This window comes from Cryptotermes secundus, unplaced genomic scaffold (genome assembly GCF_002891405.2).
Source record: "Cryptotermes secundus unplaced genomic scaffold, Csec_1.0 scaffold136, whole genome shotgun sequence".
NCBI lineage: Eukaryota > Metazoa > Arthropoda > Insecta > Blattodea > Kalotermitidae > Cryptotermes > Cryptotermes secundus.
In genome coordinates this window covers 917847-925918 of record NW_019718618.1, presented here as the reverse complement: position 1 = coordinate 925918, position 8072 = coordinate 917847, and positions in this window count along the sequence as shown.

Sequence of the window (8072 nt, the reverse complement as noted above, 5' to 3'; positions counted from 1 at the left end):
GTGCGACAGCTGCGTGACGCAAAAATATAACTGCTGGGAGAGGTTTTCTGTGCGGTCCTTGCCGGGGTGTTATAAGTTTGACAAGTCAAGAGTTCAGTTGTGAGACCGTCGCCGGCCAGTGAGGACTAGAACACGTCTGTAGTCACACTCAATCACGTGACAGTACATTAAGATGAAGTGCCTCAAGACTATGGCTAGTCCCAGATTTTGGTACTAACTACACACAACCTTCATGTTTTCATATCAGTGATTATTTGATAATTGAAAGAAATGTGTGAAAGTACTTTCACTTTGAGTGGATGCAAAGTGTTGCGATTCATTAGGAGGGCACCACACTAGGAAAACGTATTGGAGAGCGGAGGTATAGATCCACACATTCTTAAACTCAGCACTGGATGAAAGTTAATATTAAGCTTTACTCCCCGGCCGCTTTATCCCTGAATAAATTGTTCGCAATTCCCGTTGGACTGGAGACTTGGTGGGCGTGAGATACGGTATGGGCGCTGTCCTTCCCCAGCCGGGAATCGAACCACAAGTCTTTTGAGTTCCTTCTTTTCATGAGTTAGCAGGTCAACATTCCGGAACCTTAGAACATGATCCTGCTCCTCTTGACTTCTTTTTGTAGTGAACCGGAAGCCTTCAGAAGGGTGTAACATACCCAGCTGTTCAATAATGGAACATATAAAGCACAGTGTATTACTCCTCCCAAGGAGTGCTGTAAGTAATTAAATATTTTAAGGGCGGTTCGTGTTGCGTGGTAGTAACAGCAGCAAGAGAAACGAACAACAAAGTTGTCCCTGGGCCCTCAAGGGACCTCTTTGTTCCGCGCTTGCCGGGCTGCTGGCTAGAACTCAGGATGCATCTGCCAACTCGACTCAGGGTCCGGCGATCGTGGTTTTCCACTGTCTTCAAGCGAATACTGAGTGGCTACTGCGTGCCTCTCATGCGCTACTAGCAAATTAAATTCATCAAAATTAAACCTCTCTGTTACCAAAGTTACTAAATTATTTTTTCCTAAATCGTACAACTTTCAGTTCAACAGAAAATCAAAATTTCTCTGCTCCTGTTTGTAAAGATGTAAATGGAGAGAATCGACTTCTTCACGCTCCAGCCTCTTTATCCCCTACGAAGGAATCCCGGTACTCATTTTATAGGAAAATGCCTTGGTTCCAGAACCGGTCTGGAAGCTGTGCGGAGAGAAGAAATCTCTTACCTCTGACGAGATTCGAACCTCAGTTCTTTTTCATCTGGCCACTATTCTTTTTTAATTCGTATAGTGGGGGGGGCGGTGGAGTCCAGCTGGGTCCACTCGGCACGTTGACCACTGATTGCCCTATTGTACTTGCCCCGGGTGATTATGATGACGGAGAATTTGGTGGAATGAAGATTGGCAGGGGAAACCGAAGTACTTGGAGAAAACACGCCCCAAACACAAATCCCACTTGACCAGACCCGGGATCGAACCCGAGCCGCCGTGGTGGGAAGCTAGCGACTGACCGCTTGAGCTATGGCGCGGCCTTTTCAGTGTTTTGATCGTTAACTCTTTACACAGCAGGCAGGAAGATAGAATCCCTCTCTTGAATATAAGCAAGTATTCCTCTAATTTAATATGGCATTAATTTTTGTAGAAACATTTATTTTTAATTTAAATTGTCAAAAGTTTTGTCCCACGCGAAGATTTAATTAAAATACGACAAAATTTGAAGATTGAAACAGTGCGTTTCTCCGAAACCCCGTAAATGTTATCAGACTAGACGGCTTCATTTTCCAGAAGTCAGTACTATCCGCATGTGGTAGGCATTTAAAAAGGTAACCAAAAGGAAATTCTTAAAGAAGAGCTAGAAAAAATGTGATGGAAACACAACCTTGAACGACCAAGGTTCAGATGGAAGAATAATATTAAATTGAAGCTTAAAGAAATGCATTGAAATGCTCTGGATTATGATAAGGACCAGTGGTAATAAACTTTGGTTTATTTAAAATTATGCGAACTACTTATTTAGCTGAGCGACTGTTAGCTTCTAAAGGACTCTATTCCGTGGAGTGAGTTAGACAGTTACGAGGAGATACGTTTGTGCTTTCGCTCATCTTGCTGCTTCCTTCTTGCTGGTTGCTTTCCTATCGGTTCTTCGACTCTGAAGATGGAGGCAGATATTCGTCCATAATGTCGGTAAACGTCTACCAGACTACACGGCGTAACATCATAGAGGATAATACCCCTGACAGCCAGCGCAGTTGAAACCTTAGATCCAATCTTGTCCCATATTCCCTTGTTGATCTGCTTGCCCGCAATGCAGCCCATCTTTCCAAATGTCACATTTCCAGTCGATGGAGCCTTCTGCAGACGTCTCCCACGCACCTTGCTCTCAGAGGAATGGATTCCGCACAGAGCGACTGCCTGCCAGCATCACAACAACGCGATATGCACACACATTTCATTTTCCGTGGTGACCGAACTTTGTTGTTAAGGACCTTCGCTACTGTTGCGTTCCTGAAAGGAAAAAATCTGACGCCCTTTATGGGCCAAAGTTCTTCTTGGGAAATTAATAGTTTCTCAGCTCATCGAGAAATTCCTCGCCTTTGTGGAATCCAGAAGTTCATTACGGTATAAATAAGTGGGCCTTCTTGTTTTCTGGTCCACAGCGCGCAACATCGCCCCTCGTTTGTTCCTTTTATCTTTCTAATTTCTTTTTTGTATGCCACTTTCTTCCTATCTATCTCTCCCTCCGTTCGTCCTCTCCGATCGTCCATCCATCCATCCGTCAATCTGTCTGTCTATCTATATACCTGTGCAGTCTCTACTCTGTCCGCCCGCAAGTCTCCCCATCCTGTCCGTCTGTGCGTGTAAGGATGTCTGTAACTTTGTCTCGCAGTCAGTGATGACAGAATCACTCAGTTCAGGACAGCACAGGTTCCCTCCAGAGACCTGGGCGCCCACACAGAGCAGCCGCAATGGATACAGGTGCGTGTCGCGACGTCTAGTGTGGGCAGAATGAATCGTTTAGCGAGCAATTTCCTGTCAGTTTGCTTCGCCGCATTTACACGTCCCAGCACTTGAAATTATAGTTGTAATGGCGGGTAGCAGAGGAGTCTCGAAGCCATGAATCTGAATGCCTCCTCTCTTCCATTCTTTCTAACTGATATAAAGGAAAGAGAAACTACTTACTTGCCAAGCAATTTACGTGCTCGAATTTGCAGGAAACCGTAACGGAAGCTATCCATCACACATGCCTTCTTATTCCCCCACATCTCTGTCTTTCGTCTCCACTTCCCCAGCTCCTTCTGTTACAACTTCAAAATAAATATTATTATATATAGACCCAGAGGGGACGTGGCAGGGGGCCAGGGCGTAATGGGGCTCCCGCTTCTGTTGTTACGTATAAAGAGTAGAGATGACTTACGTACCATTTTTATCCGACGCTAAGTTTTTAAAAAGTTCTCAGCTCGTTTATTCTTACGGAGAAAAAGAAAGCTGTTTCCTTACGATGTTTTCTCTTCCTCTGAAACTTATATATTAAAAGGAAGTTGAGTTGTGGTTGTGAAATTAGCTCACTGCCTCCTTGATATTCATCTTTGTATCATCACCACCAGGAACCAAGACGGCTCAGTCACTATAGTGACTAAAATATTGGTCCAACGAACTGAGAATAGGCGGAGGACACTGGAAGGGGTGAACAAGACGGTTCTATTCTAGGACTGAGTCCAGATCGGCCCTGGGGCTCACCCAGTCACTATGCACCTTCCAGAGTACACTTTTCTCCGGTGCTGACGTAAATAAATTGTGGGGCTGTATCCTTACTCCCCACTGTCTTAATGGGACCGTGCCATAGCTCAAGGGGTTAGTCGCTGGCTTCCCACCTCGGCGGTCAAGTGGGATTTGTGGTGGACAAAGTGGCGCTGGGGCATGTTTTCTCCGAGTACTTTGGTTTCCCCTGCTAATCTTCATTCCACCAAATTCTCCATCATCATAATCGTGCCGAGTGGACCCAGTTGGACTCCACCCCCCACCCCACCCCCCACTAAGCGAAATAAAAAAAGTCTTAATGGAGTGGCGTTCAATGACTCGCAGGGACGACTGTTTCTCTTCCATATTTAGCAATCATACCAATGTCATTATATCATGTCGCCATGATATGTCTCTGCCAGCTAAACACTGGCTTCTAGCAGCGGCGGAGTCTCGGGTTCAATCCCGGTGTCTTAATGTGACGAAATGGCCTTGAAAGAGGGTTCTCTCGGATTTTCTTCGGTGTCTCTCCGCTAATCGTCTTTCCACTGTTGCATCGTACTCTTCTATCACCGTCCCTTGAGTTGGTCGGTAGCCCTGAGCAGACGGTGCCTTATCACATCCCCGGTCATGAAGCTAGGAACTTGGTCTCTCACCCGGCACGTGGCTGGTTCCTGAGTTAGGAAAGTATCGTCTTGTTCCGATGTCTGACGTCATGGACATTCGATCTATCTACCTCCTATGCAACAAACGCAAATATACTGAAAAATAAAATTTGTGGACAAAACGAAACATATTTTACGTTCAGCATACATTGTCCAGGAATCACACACTCAAGATATCACTCTAACTACGGCAAACATCAAGTCTTCTCAGTCCACAATAGTCGTTTCCTGGTAACGAATTCTAACACTGTCCGCTTAGGTCCTTACCGTCTGGCACACACCCCCACAACTGAATAACTGCACCGACTAAGTCTCCTCGTCACATACGCCTTTACAATTCTCTCAGTGCTTCAACTGGCTAACTCCCAGGCTGACGGCCATTTCACGCCAACGTCCTAGTCTACTCTTCACAGACTAAATTTCAACTAACTCAGCTCTAAACTTCGTCCTCGACACAGACTACGTAGAAAAGACAGCCTTATATTTTTGTAGTTCAGTTGTTGCTGAAATGTGTTTACTGTGCCGTTGGGTAGCAACGGCCGCGGAGCGGACCACAGAAAACGCCGCTTCCCACAGTCCCTCTGTTGTTGCGTGTTGATTCTTTGCCTAGAAACGGGTCTATAAGCCACAATATGTTCCGAACTTCCTACGGATTTCAGGGTAATTAAGTAAGAAGTTTTGGGAAGAACTACACGCCTAATTTTCTTGATACGACACGGATTGTATAGTAATCGACGCTTCTAACATTTTTGTGTTGTTGCACGTGTATTCGTTGCCACGTTAACGTTTATACCGAGCCGTTGCCTAGCAACTATAGGGGGATACACATATAGACACAGACTAATGGAAGGAATTTATAAGTACGTCATTGACATGGATTCAGTTGCCATGATATACACACCAAGTTTCATAAAGATTAGAACAGACATTCAGACGTTAATAGGGGGGACACACAGACACACAGACAGCAGCTTGAGAGCATAAACGTACTTGCCGAAAGTAAGCGATCACACGGGAGTTGTCAGCTGTAAGGTTGTCACCCTGCTTCAGTAATACATACAATAGTATACCACGAGGACGCACGGAGAATGAAGGAATAGCTGCGAACTAGGTGAAAGCGGGTGGTCAGTTTTATGCTCCGGCCGCTTTTCCTCCTATGAAACAGACCTCCTTCCTGGTTGGGTGGGAGACTGGGTGGACCCCAGGGGGGTTTTCGACGCTATGGAGAAGGGAGAGATGTCTTACAATCAGGAGTCGAACACAGATTCCTCGGTTGTTCAGCAAGGAATATGGTCACTATACAGAGTGAGTTATACCCGCGTACGTCTCTCGGCTTGTTAGTAATCCTGCAACGACTGCACCCTCAGTATGGGACCCATGAACATTACAAATCCACCCTTTGCGAACATTTTGGGAATGTGGGTACTTGTGTTTGTCGCGTATCCGATTGCCCCGAGAGGGAAATGCTCATCTTTTTATAGTTCAGATACACAATATAAAAATCTGTTTTTGAGGGGGGGGGGCAGTATGAAAATTGAGGCGTATGGAATCCGCCCCGGGTTGGTATCCCACTCATGCTGTTGCACTAGTTTCATAATAGCCTTTACGTAGAAACAGTTTCATTAAAATATGTCTTGCGGCTCCACCGTTTACTAAGTTACGCGTTTCTGTTAAAATTCGTGTTTCTCATTGGAATATAAGCAGGCTGTACGCACGCAACTGGAAACAGGCCTGTTGACCCCTTGAAGCCCCGAGAGAGAGAGAGTGAGAGAGAGAATTGGGGGGGGGGATTGCTCAGAGTCATTGCGTTTTTCGGGAGAAAACAGAAAAATCCCTGGTTTTGTGGTATCCACTACAAATAATACCTTATTAAGTGTTATATTGTGGAAAAGGATAATTGTCAGAAAAAGAAAATCGATGGCGGTACTCTGTTTTAGGTCTGCTGTACTTTTCAGGGTAATTTTAATAAATTTCTTACTTCATAGAGGAATACCCACTGAAAATTCAACAGGAAATTTTGACAGTTCATATGTGTAGCCATCGTATATGGCGATAACTCTTTCACTGAGCCATTTTACCCACTAGAGCCCTTGAGGAAACATTTGAAATCATAATATCATTGAATATGCACGCTAGGAACTTGGAAGCTTCTGGAAATACCGCATGAGCGAATGATTTTAACAGCAATAATCTAGAGGAAATATTGACTGTGAAGGTCGGCCCTGTGATACTGGCAGAGACATTTTCCGTATGTTTACTTTTTTATATAACGACGCTGTCAATAGCCCAAACTATACGGCGGCTAATGATTGGAAGATTAATGAATTGGTAAAGATGTCCGTTGCGATAACCTCATATCTCACATGATTATTCATAGATATGTATGAGTAGTTCCATGGAATTGAGTTCTGCTTGGGAAGCTAATAGTTGCTCAGCCACTTGAGAAATTTCCAGCATTGTTCCGTCCACAAGACCTCATCTCTGTCCGGGGCCTCCCATCCTATTTCTTTAAGATCCATTTTAATATCATTCTCCCATATATACTTGTACTTCTGACACCAGCTGCCATGTGTTAGAGTAACTCTCGACGGGGTTTTGAATTGGAGATTAGATTTATTGACCACTTGCAGGTCGTAACTTTAAATACACACTTTACAAATCACTACAGCACACTCCAAGTCTTTTAAGTCTGCTGTCACTAGTCGTTTCTCGGTAATGGATCTTAACAATGGAAATTCTTCAACCGCACCAACCAAATCGTCTCTTTACAGACTCCCTTATAATCGAGTAACTTCTAAACTTGCCCCGTTTATAACATTTCGGCACGGACAGCGTAGAAAGCACCTTTCATTGTTGTACTCCAAGAGCTTCCGCCGGTAACATGTTTGTTTCGAGATCGTTACCCAGTAACGGCTTCNAATTGGTAAAGATGTCCGTTGCGATAACCTCATATCTCACATGATTATTCATAGATATGTGTGAGTAGTTCCATGGAATTGAGTTCTGCTTGGGAAGCTAATAGTTGCTCAGCCACTTGAGAAATTTCCAGCATTGTTCCGTCCACAAGACCTCATCTCTGTCCGGGGCCTCCCATCCTATTTCTTTAAGATCCATTTTAATATCATTCTCCCATATATACTTGTACTTCTGACACCAGCTGCCATGTGTTAGAGTAACTCTCGACGGGGTTTTGAATTAGAGATTGGATTTATTGACCACTTACAGGTCGTAACTTTAAATACACAGTTTACAAATCACTACAGCACACTCCAAGTCTTTTCAGGCTGCTGTCACTAGTCGTTTCTCGGCAATGGATCTTAACGACGAAAATTCTTCAACCGCACCGACCAAATCATCTCTTTACAGACTCCCTTATAATCGAGTAACTTCTAAACTTGTCTAGTTTATAACATTTCGGCACGGACAGCATAGAAAGCAACTTTCATTGTTGTAATCCAAGAGTTTCCGCGGTAACATGTTTGTTTCGAGATCGTTACCCAGTAACGGCTTTGTATAGTCGCTTATTAAGTATTTCCTGCCTAGCAGCGAATGTTGTCTGGTTGTTTGTTTCGAGATCGTTACCCAGTAACGGCTGCGTATATTTGCTAATAAAGAATCTGTTGCCTAGCAGCGAATGTTGTTTGGTTGTTTGTTTCGAGATCGGTACCCAGTAACGGGTCTAC